Here is an 11,291-nt window from a genome sequence, read left to right on the forward strand (position 1 = left end):
TCAAGTAAAGTCAGGTAAAGTCACTAGCTAGCTAATACAGTTGGGAAAAAATGTCTCAACATCAGGTAAATATTTAAAGAAGTTTAGTTTAATTAATCCTGAGTATCTAATGTGTTGTTTTAACAAGCGAAAATAAATACTAATATGTAAATTACAGTGTGTCAAGATGTAAAGCAACAATGCTGATGGGATTTGAACTCATTTTAATTGTCATATTATGCAAATGGTGTACAAGAATCTACAGGTTAGTGGGTTGTTGTTGTTGTTGTTGTTGTTGTTGTTGTTTTTTTAAAATATCCAACTAGAAAAATCTCTACAGTTGAGTGTAAATCATTGTCTGTGGAGGACATTTACTTTTATGGAAGTGGTGTGGAGCCTCAGTAGTGCATCTGATGTGTATATCTGTGGTTCCTCCTTTAGTCATTTCTGTTTGCTGTTAAGTAAACACTCATGTCCTTGCCTCTGACTAAGTGCGCTATAAATAGCCGTCTTACACTAAGATATGAGTAACGGCTTAGATTCCTCTTAAGACCAAGATACTACAGTAGGTTCACAGTATAATAACTATTTTAATTAATATCGTATTTTAATTTTTGGTATCTGATCAAAAGCTCCTGTTGCTATGTGATGATCCTGCTGAAAAAAAAAACAAAGCTACCAACAAAAAAGAGGTTGAACTAAAGTACCATAAATTCAGTTCATTCATTCATTCATTCATTCATGCATTCATTCATTCATTCATTCATTCATCCATCTAAACTCAGTGCCTTACCCTGGTCAGTGTGGCAGTGTTGGGAATACAACCTGGATATAATGCCAGTCCATCTCTTTCACACACTTATTCACACCTACTGTATAGGACATTTCCAATCACATGTTTTTGAAAAATTGGAGGAACCTGGAGAACTTGGAGGCTCTATACACAAACGTGGGCAGAATGTGACAGTAGCCTGAGTTCAGGATCAAACCTGGAACCCTGAACAGGAATGTAATGAGAAATGTCAAAGTTTATCTAGGTTCATTTTAATCCCAGGAATAACCTCGTTCTGTAACGTGCTGAAGACAGGAACAATTAGAATTTCCTGTGTGATCTGAAGTGTTGTCGGTTTTCTGTATCTGAAGCATATCATGAAAACACACATCATTGTTTTAAATGCAGACCTGCTTTTTAAACGTTCATGACGATCAATAAATGATGGATGTTGGAGAAACCTTTTAAAACCTAGTTGCTTTGGTTTACATCATCTACAGTGAGCCCATTGAAATGAAAACTAAAATTCCAAGCTCATATCTCCAAGCAGAGATAAAAAAAAAACCTGACAGAGAAAATAAACAAAACACACTACAATATAATAAGGGTGGTCTTCTATAAATAATATAATACATTGAAGATATAATAATGTGATCACGTGGCAACAGCAACGTGTGACGCAAACATCCAGGTTTTGTTTGTCCTCGTGTCCTTTAGAAACCAATCAGCCATTTAAAAAAAAAAAAAGAAATTATTATCGTCTATTTATCATATGAATATAAAGTGAACCATCTTGACGAAGCACAACAGTAGTGTTAAAGGTGGGATCTCCGTTGATTGAGAAATGCTTCAGAAAACTGCGTCAGGACGCCAAACAAAACAAAAACAAAACTAACGTGTAGCCAATGAGCAGAAAGGGGTGTGTCTTGTCAATATGGGCTGAGAGAGTGTTCAGTGACCTTCCTCAATAACTTCTGAGCTAAACGCTGTTACTACACAAATAACACCTCTTTTCTATCGTAGTAATGTAGAGACGCAGCTACAACCGTGTTTTGTGTAGTAACAGTGTTTAGCTCAGGAGTTATTGACTCGGGAAACTCCAATCTGTGAATATGTGACCAACTTTACTTAAGACGCCGAGGCGCTTTTTTCCTTCTCGATAGGTGAGTAACGTTGGTTTTGCTTTGTTACACAGAACTAATATATGCCTTTGTCCTTTACATGATTATGCTTGTGTGTCATTTTTGCTTGTTTGTTTATCTGCAATCGTATTGCTATGATAAAGACACATTTCTTTCCATTAGTTGCCTGGGTTACGTATGTATGTGTGGGCGGAGCTATCAATACAGGGGTGGGGCTAATTTGGGTTAGGGGCGTGTTTGTTTTGGTGATTTCAAATGTCGACATTGGCTTTCAAACATCGGAGACCCCACCTTTAATGCTGTAGGGCTGTGTATAGCATTTTTAAAAATAAAATATATTTTATACAATGCAATGCACAGTGATGTTATTTTTCAACGTTAGGGTTTCATGGAACATTTTCAGCCAAAATATGCAAAGAATAACTTTCTAGATCAAAATGTGTAAAAGTTTTAGAAAAAGAAATGGTAAAGGAATCGAAATGAGAAATTGTTTTGGTTAAGCTAAATGATTTGACTCACTGAAAAGAGTCGGGTGTGGTTCGTTACCGAGTTACATTAGCGTGGCTCACAACTATAACACAATAAATCATACTTTGTGATATTTTACTTTTTTCTTAAACCTATGATATAATATTTCCTCTAACACGTTTCCTTAATGGAATATTAATTTATTTTGTGGTAATTTTAAAGTAATCTATAGTGTTCCTGATTTTATTCAGCAAATAGGATGCGTCTGATTCGATCACATGATCAACTGAGGCCACTAAGTAAGACTAAGGCCGTCACTGTAGTTGATAGAAATTGTTTGTTTTTAAAATATAAGAGCGAATTTCTGTTAGAAACATAAAAATGGAGCAGAAATGTGCAAAGAAAGAAAAAAGAAAACATTTTTTTCAAAAGTGGTCTTTCTGGTACTTTCTCTTAAATATCCTCACGGTAAGTCGCAAAATTCCATTAGCAATAGTTTCAATTTTAATGCACCTCCTAATGAGTATTTATTTATTTATTTCGCTATAGCGGATTTTAATGCCACCATTTTCTGAAAGGGAAAGTCCAGGCCTGCAAATAGGTGAGTCACGTGACTGGTGTTGTTGTGGTTATTTGCTCACGACCAATGGTTTTATACAGATCCAGTGTTTTTATACAGAGCTCCGATTTTAACGTCGTGAACAACATGGCGATGTTTTGTGCTTCTCTGTGAACTTCGTTAGCTGGTATGAAAGCTAATAAAGTCTTTTATGGATTACATTTGAAATTGTTGTTTTATTTTGTGAGATTTACTTCCCAAAACACTTTTTTCCGAATATACAGTAGCATGTCTGATTGAGCAAAATAGCAAGTGTTCTGTGAGTTAGCTGAAGTACTGGTGTTCAGAGACCTCAGTTTGTACTGTAGCACCAAGTTAGCACCATTGATTAAAAAGATTAAAATTACACCTATATATTTGCTAATGACTAAAGTCAACCTTATTCATTTATATAATAAAATAAACCCGATAATAAGTGTTCCAATGTAAAGTCAAATACTATGAAGATGTCGAATAATCAATGAGGAATGTGATGGGGAGTGAGTATGATGGGGATAGCATGTACGCATGCAGTGAAGCTAACATTATGAAACCAAATGTTATACATATAACTTGCTAAACGTAGCTAATCAGGTTAACGTCAGTAGTGTAACTGATGAACTGTAACGTTACTGTAAATGTCTGTGTATGTGTTCTGTAATTTAATGACTATCGCATTCTTGCTTATGCTAGCACAGGCGCTAGGAACACCTGAAGGAGAACCTGATGTCAGCAGCTCCGGCCGGTGGATTTGCTTACAAGGTGTTTTCTCCTGGAGTCAAATGTCTTTATGGCAGCAAAACTCTGAACACAAAGGCAGGTTTAGTGTCTTTGTCTGAATGACGTTTGTTCAATGGAAAACACTCCTAAACCCAGGATTAGCGGGAATCTGTGGAGGAAGTGACTCACGATGTGATGAAACCTAATCTCAGGACCAAAGTTTTATTTTTAGGTTCACAAAACGATCTCAAATCAAAGCTTTATTCTTGTTGGTCAAGTTTTACGATCGGGCTTTTTCTTCAAACTTTTATGACTATAATGGGAACATTAGCACCATTTTAACCCAAATTAAGATCTGAGAGGTGAGAACATGGAAAACTGCTAAACCGAGTTCTACCTGCACTAAAGTTACGCTTGAGCATACATAAAATGTGCTAAAGTGCTATTGTGCTAATTAGCTAGCTTAATAGTCGGATAGTAGCTAAATTGATTTACCTGATTGTGTAATATATAAATGAAGATATTGATTTATTGATTATCAAATGTTCAAATTTACAAAATTTACAAAAAGTAATTTAGCTAAATTAATTTATGAGCAAACCGCCAATTGTGTTGTTAAGCTAGCAAAGTTGACACTGTTGCGTTTATACATTTGGAGTGTTTTGCTAACTAGCAAGCGTGCTAGTAATGTAGCAACATATGGTAAAGTTCCATGATCTTGGCTTACAGTTATCTAGTTGAACAAAAATAGATTTAGGTCTATAGGTTTAAGTGATGAAGTGCAGGTTTTCTGTAGCACACTTTAATGATGCTGATTTTTACCCTTTTGTCAGCTTTGACTGCCATTTTGAAAAGGGAATTTCGTCAGACCGGAAAGCCTTCTGGGTAACTTTAGCTCATGAAATATCCCATAGTGTTGATCCCTCGTCTGACAGTCGGCTAATAAACTTCAGTTGAGCTGCTGAAGTCATGCGGCGGCCGTTACGGCGGTGTGGCTGAGATCGCCCCGAGGTGGAAACTGAGAGGGCAAGTGAATGGAGGGCGTTTTTAAAAACAGCGATGTGTTTGTCTGCCTGCTCGGCTGATGTAATAACGGCCTGTGGTGTGAAAGATTTTCCACACATAGCCAGACATTCATTGGATAAATAATTCAGAAATTTTTTAAGCCCTTCTGATTTCCGCACCTCTCGGTTTCCCACAATTTCCCATTCTAAATGTTCACGTTTACAGCTAGTTATTGTGAACTTCCATTTAAAAGAAATAAAAAATGACCACAGCTTGGGTTTTTGCTGTACATGGTTTAACTTTTATTTAGATATTAAATGCTATTCCTTACATAAAACATATTTATCTTGTACCATTTATTACAATGATAATTGGCGCTAGTGTCTTCAGTTCAGTCTCTTCACCTTCTTTTACATTATAACTATTTTCCCCAAAGCTGGTTTTCAGGCCAGCACACAAACAGCCCTGTATGTATAGACTTCACTGGAGTCAAGGGTCACACTGCTTAGTCTGAGGCTTTCAGGAGCTTTTCAGCTCAGGCTTTGTATTGTTTTACAGCTGAAACGCTGGTTCAAGGCCGCTCAACTCCTGTGTTCCTGTCTCAATGTTTGCTGATTTTTCCTTCAAACACTTCATACCAGCCTTTTTTTCCGTCTTTCCAGATGGCTATTGAACAACTCAATGAAAGTGTTTCAAAACCTTGAGGTCTTAAATGAGCTGTTGGTTAAATGTAATAAATAGTGTGTGTAATTCTTAATGACTATCAAAGTGCAGTATAGGATCTTATAGAGAACTCGCATGACGTGTACTAACTGCAGTTTTGTTACCGTGCAATGAATTGTACAGTTACAACACAACAATGATGAATTAATTAACACTTTTTTAATTGAATTCAGTCTAATTAAGCTGGCATTTATAGAAAAATGTTTACTTTGATTACTACTCAAATGTAACTTAAAATGCAAAGATAATAATAATAATAATAATAATAATAATAATAATAATAATTTTGATGTTTGTATCTGATGGCAGCCATTTTCATTCCATTTTCATTGCTATTAGCACACACACAAGGCATATGTGGTGTGTGTGTGTGTCAGTCAGAGCAGATACTGCTTAATTGAGCTTGACAAACGGCACGCTAATCGAACAGTAATTAAAATGTGTAAACAGATCCGGCTGTATTTATGTCACGTCCTCTTAATAAACCTGCGGCAGGAATGTTAATTATGCTAATTAAGCCGTGGATCTATTAGGAGCTCTGCATTTGACCGCTGGAACTGTGTTTAATACTCGGGGCGTTTTGTGTGAGACTCTCCTGCCTTCTCCTCTGTGTTAATGCGGTCAAGCAGCTGAGCTCAGGTCAGGTTTTTTTTCCCAGTGTTGCTGAGAGTTTCACTGCAGACAGATGGAGCTGAACCCAGATCAGTTTTTTTTTTTACACATTGTGCATAATGAATTCACTGACCTTCCTCAGAATGTATTCTGTCACGACTTAATGCTAATCTGTTATTTAGGCTAGGACACAAATATGGATTTATGACCTGCTTACTAATAACGAAAATTCTATTTACTGTCATGCTAGTTCACGTTAAGCCTATTTATTAATGCTAACGCTGGATTGTGTTTGTTTACTGTACCGCCGGTTGGTGTGTTTAATGTTGGTTTCATAGAAGGAGGCGTGGCCTGTGTGTGTGTTGGTTCCAGAGAATAAGGTTTGGCCCATGCTTTGGTCCTAGTGAAGGAGGTGTGGCCTGTTTGTCAGTCCCAGTAAAGGAGGTGTGGTCTGTGTGTCGGTTTCAGTGAAAAAGCCGTGGCCTGTGTGTCAGTCCCAGTAAAGAAGGCGTGGTCTGTGTGTCAGTCCCAGTAAAGAAGGCGTGGTCTGTGTGTCGGTTTAAGTGAAGAAGGTGTGGCCTGTGTGTCAGTCCCAGTAAAGAAGGCGTTGTCTGGGTGTCAGTCCCAGTAAAGAAGGCGTGGTCTGTGTGTCAGTCCCAGTAAAGAAGGCGTGGTCTGTGTGTCGGTTTAAGTAAAGAAGGTGTGGCCTGTGTGTCAGTCCCAGTGAAGAAGGCGTTTTCTGGGTGTCAGTTCCAGTAAAGAAGGCGTGGTCTGTGTGTCAGTCCCAGTAAAGAAGGAGTGGTCTGTGTGACGGTTTCAGTGAAGAAGGCGTAGCCTGTGTGTCAGTTCCAGTAAACAAGGCGTGGCCTGTCCGTCAGTCCCAATAAAGAAGGCATGGTCTGTGTGCCAGTCCCAGTAAAGAAGGCGTGGTCTGTGTGTCAGTCCCAGTAAAGAAGGCGTGGTCTGTGTGTCGGTTTAAGTAAAGAAGGTGTGGCCTGTGTGTCAGTCCCAGTAAAGAAGGCGTTGTCTGGGTGTCAGTCCCAGTAAAGAAGGCGTGGTCTGTGTGTCAGTCCCAGTAAAAAAGGCGTGGTCTGTGTGTCGGTTTAAGTAAAGAAGGTGTGGCCTGTGTGTCAGTCCCAGTAAAGAAGGCGTTTTCTGGGTGTCAGTTCCAGTAAAGAAGGCGTGGTCTGTGTGTCAGTCCCAGTAAAGAAGGAGTGGTCTGTGTGACGGTTTCAGTGAAGAAGGCGTAGCCTGTGTGTCAGTTCCAGTAAACAAGGCGTGGCCTGTCCGTCAGTCCCAATAAAGAAGGCATGGTCTGTGTGCCAGTCCCAGTAAAGAAGGCGTGGTCTGTGTGTCGGTTTACGTAAAGAAGGTGTGGCCTGTGTGTCAGTCCCAGTAAAGAAGGTGTGGTCTGGGTGTCAGTCCCAGTAAAGAAGGTGTGGTCTGGGTGTCAGTCCCAGTAAAGAAGGCGTGGTCTGGGTGTCAGTCCCAGTAAAGAAGGCATGGTCTGGGTGTCAGTCCCAGTAAAGAAGGCGTGGTCTGGGTGTCAGTCCCAGTAAAGAAGGCGTGGTCTGGGTGTCAGTCCCAGTAAAGAAGGCGTGGTCTGGGTGTCAGTCCCAGTAAAGAAGGCGTGGTCTGGGTGTCAGTCCCAGTAAATTGTGTAAATTTGATTAGTCAGGCTGCTGAAGGTGATTAAGTGGTCAAAGACCTCATCTGGAGGTTCTGTTCTACACTAATCTAATAGCATGATTTCCTTCCTCTCTGTCTCTCTGTGTCTCTCTCTGTCTGTCTGTGTCTTTGCCTTTGTCTGTCTGTCTATGTCTCTCTGTCTCTTGTCTTTCTTCCCTCTCATTTTCGGATTTTTTCCTGTGAGACATTTTTTTTAAGGCATGTAAAATTGTCGTTCGTGGCTGATGTGCATGATTTACGAGAGAGAGAGAGAGAGAGAGCGAGAGAGAGAGAGCGAGAGAGAGAGCGAGGGAAGAGGGAAGCCGAGCAGAAAGGGTAATGAGGGAAAGAGCATGATGAAAAGAAGAGGCGAGCAGGGAACCGGAGGAAAGGGGGGCACGAGGGAGCTGTAATTGCTGGCTGCCCGGAGACCAGGAGGAAGTATGTGTGTGTGTGTGTGTGTGTGAGGGGGGGTGTTGAAGAGAGGGGAGAGAGTTCATGTGTGTTCGTGCTTTGAAATTTTATCTGGTACATGGTGCCTAAGATTTTGCACAAATCCCTCTGCTCTCATGCGGTGTGTGTTCATGATCGTCTCACACACACACACACACGCACACACACACACACAAACAAGCTAGCTAGTGCAGAAACAGGTCACCCCAGTATCAGAGATTTTGTTCAGTGATGCAGTCCAGTGTGACTACAGCTTTAAAGTTCATGTAGATGAATTCGGAGGACGTGGAGGTGAAGACGATTTTTTTATGTACCGTGTCAAGGCAAGACAACTTTCTTGTTGGCCAGGCGACCGTTTCTTGCGTCCGGTGTGTGACCGCTGCTTAAAGAGCGGCCAATCAGCAGTCAGTCATGCGCAGCAAGATCACGGCTCATTTTCAGCCCAATTAAATTTTGATTAATGTCTTAGCTCAGAGAGAGTGCACGTCTCGACAGGCCAGGAGCTTAGAGAAAGAGAGAGACTGAAAGCTACCTGTGTGTGTGTGTGTGTGTGTGTGTGTGTGTGTGTGTGTGTGTGTGAAAAGAATTGTAATCAATTTTGCACCATTTCACCCCAAATATAGTAAAAACAGTCAGTCAGCCAAGACCCATTTGTTGTTTTGTCCTGGAGCTCCAAGGATAATTAACAGTGTGTGAGCTGCTTTTCTGCTCAGTGCGACTGTAAAGAGTGAGTATCTGAGTTACTGTAGCTTCCCTGTAGCTTCTGACATGTAGCTTCACGCTTTTATGCTCTGCTCTGCTGCTACACCACTGACTGACTTAGATAATTGCATAAATAAGCAGGTATTTTGGTGTTCCTATTAATGTGGAGTGTGTGTTGGTTTCTTCTCCAGGGCTGTCAGAGGTTGTGAAGATGATGAATTGCAGTGATAAAAACACTGGCTGCCCTTGTGGTTACCTGCTAACCGCTGCATATCTGATTACCCGAGGTGTGACTGAACGCCCCGCCCCATCTGTGAGATTATTGATTGGTTAATACCCATTTGTCAGTGGGACCGATTGAAGCCACACCCACTTTCCCTCCTCAGCCATTAATCAGGCATGTGATTGGCTCTCAGGGGAGGCACTGGAGTGTCAGTCAGAATTGAATTTCATTCCCACAAACTGAAGAGGGTTTGAGATGGGGGGGAAGGGTGACTGAAGGAGTGTGTAATAAAGCTGTCTGTAAAGACACACGCACACACACACTCTCTCTCACACACAATCACACTCACACATTCACACACGCACACTCACACACACTCACACAATCACACTCACACACACACACACATACACACACACTCTCTCTCACACACACACACACACACATACACACACACTCTCTCTCTCTCACACACACACACACACACACACTCACACACACACTCACACTCTCACACAAACACACTCACACACACACACACTCACACACACTCACACAATCACACACACTCACACAATCACACACACACACTCTCTCACACACACTCACACACACACTCACACTCTCACACAAACACACTCACACACACACACACACACACACACACACTCACTCACACAATCACAGTCACACACACTCACACACACATTCACACACACACTCACGCACACACACACACACTCACACACACTCACACATACACACATACACACACTCTCTCTCACACACTCTCTCTCTCTCTCTCTCACACACACACACTTACACTCACACACACACACACACACACTCACACACACCCCACACACACACTCACACTCACTCACACAATCACACTCACACACACATTCACACACACTCACACACACACACTCGCACACTCACACACACACTCACACACACTCACACACACATTTACACACTCACACTCACACATACACACACTCTCTCTCTCACACACACACTTACACATACACACAAAATGTGGTTGAGGTACTTAAACACTTGATTCAAGTGGTTAAACCTGCCAGGTGCTGGGAAACGTGGACGCTGAGTATATACAGTTAACACTTTAACGGCTGACTGAAAAGTATCACGCTAACATGCTAAGTATCAAAAATAGCAAGCCATTTTCCTCAGAGTCTTTTTTTTTTACTTCTTACAATTTTCTTTCTGATCAATGACCTCTTTATAAATAATAACAACAAAAATAAAAATTAAGAAATACTGAGAGAAATATTTTGACATTTCAACTGTAACATTTTACAGTACTTAAGTTATTAGCTGCTAGCTAGCTTCTTGTAGTGTAGTAGTTTTTTTTTAATGGTATTTATTTATATATTAAATAGTGTGTATATATATATATATATATATATATATATATATATATATATATATATATATATATATATATATATATATATATATAATAAACTCATCTGAGGGAAAAGTTATTAGCCCTTATATTGCTAGCATGATTTTTGGTCACTAGCTGCATTTATTATTGTTAATTATTGGTTAGCATACTAACTTTGCATGCTAGCGTTGTGTTGAGCAAATGACTTGTGAAAATGTGATTTATCTCTATAGAGGTGTTTAACTTTACAGATTGAATGCCACATCTGAGTGACGCGTTAATGTTGACGTTTCTGCTGTCACGCCGCTAACGGACCTAACCATTGTTTAACTAGCTATAATCGCTCATGTCAGTGTTTGGCGCTTCACAGTTGCCTGGCAACATCGTTGTTATGACCACTAACGGTGATCTTGGTGATCGTGAGTTATCCTTTCTAGAGAAACACAAATCTTACAAACACGCCACACTAGTGTATTGATGCATGACTAATGTGGAAGGTTCAGATGGAATGTTCTGGAACACAAAATCACGTCTGAATGTAGAGGAACGAGGTAAAAGGAGAGGTCAAGGCAGGAGAGGGATGAAAGAAAGAGTGAGACGGATAATTAACAGAGCTGCGTAATAGTGTGTGGGTGGCCAGCCGTGCGTGCGTGTGTGTGTGTGTGTGTGTGTGTGTGTGTGTGTGTGTGTTTGCGCACACATATTTGGAGCTTCCTCTCTTGGGTCATGCAGTTGATTAGATCGATCCCGCTGTCTAATCTTTCATTTCCTGTTCTGCTTACTTCATCTCACACATGAGCACACACACACAC

The sequence above is a fragment of the Tachysurus vachellii genome, chromosome 23 (assembly GCF_030014155.1).
Source record: "Tachysurus vachellii isolate PV-2020 chromosome 23, HZAU_Pvac_v1, whole genome shotgun sequence".
Lineage (NCBI taxonomy): Eukaryota > Metazoa > Chordata > Actinopteri > Siluriformes > Bagridae > Tachysurus > Tachysurus vachellii.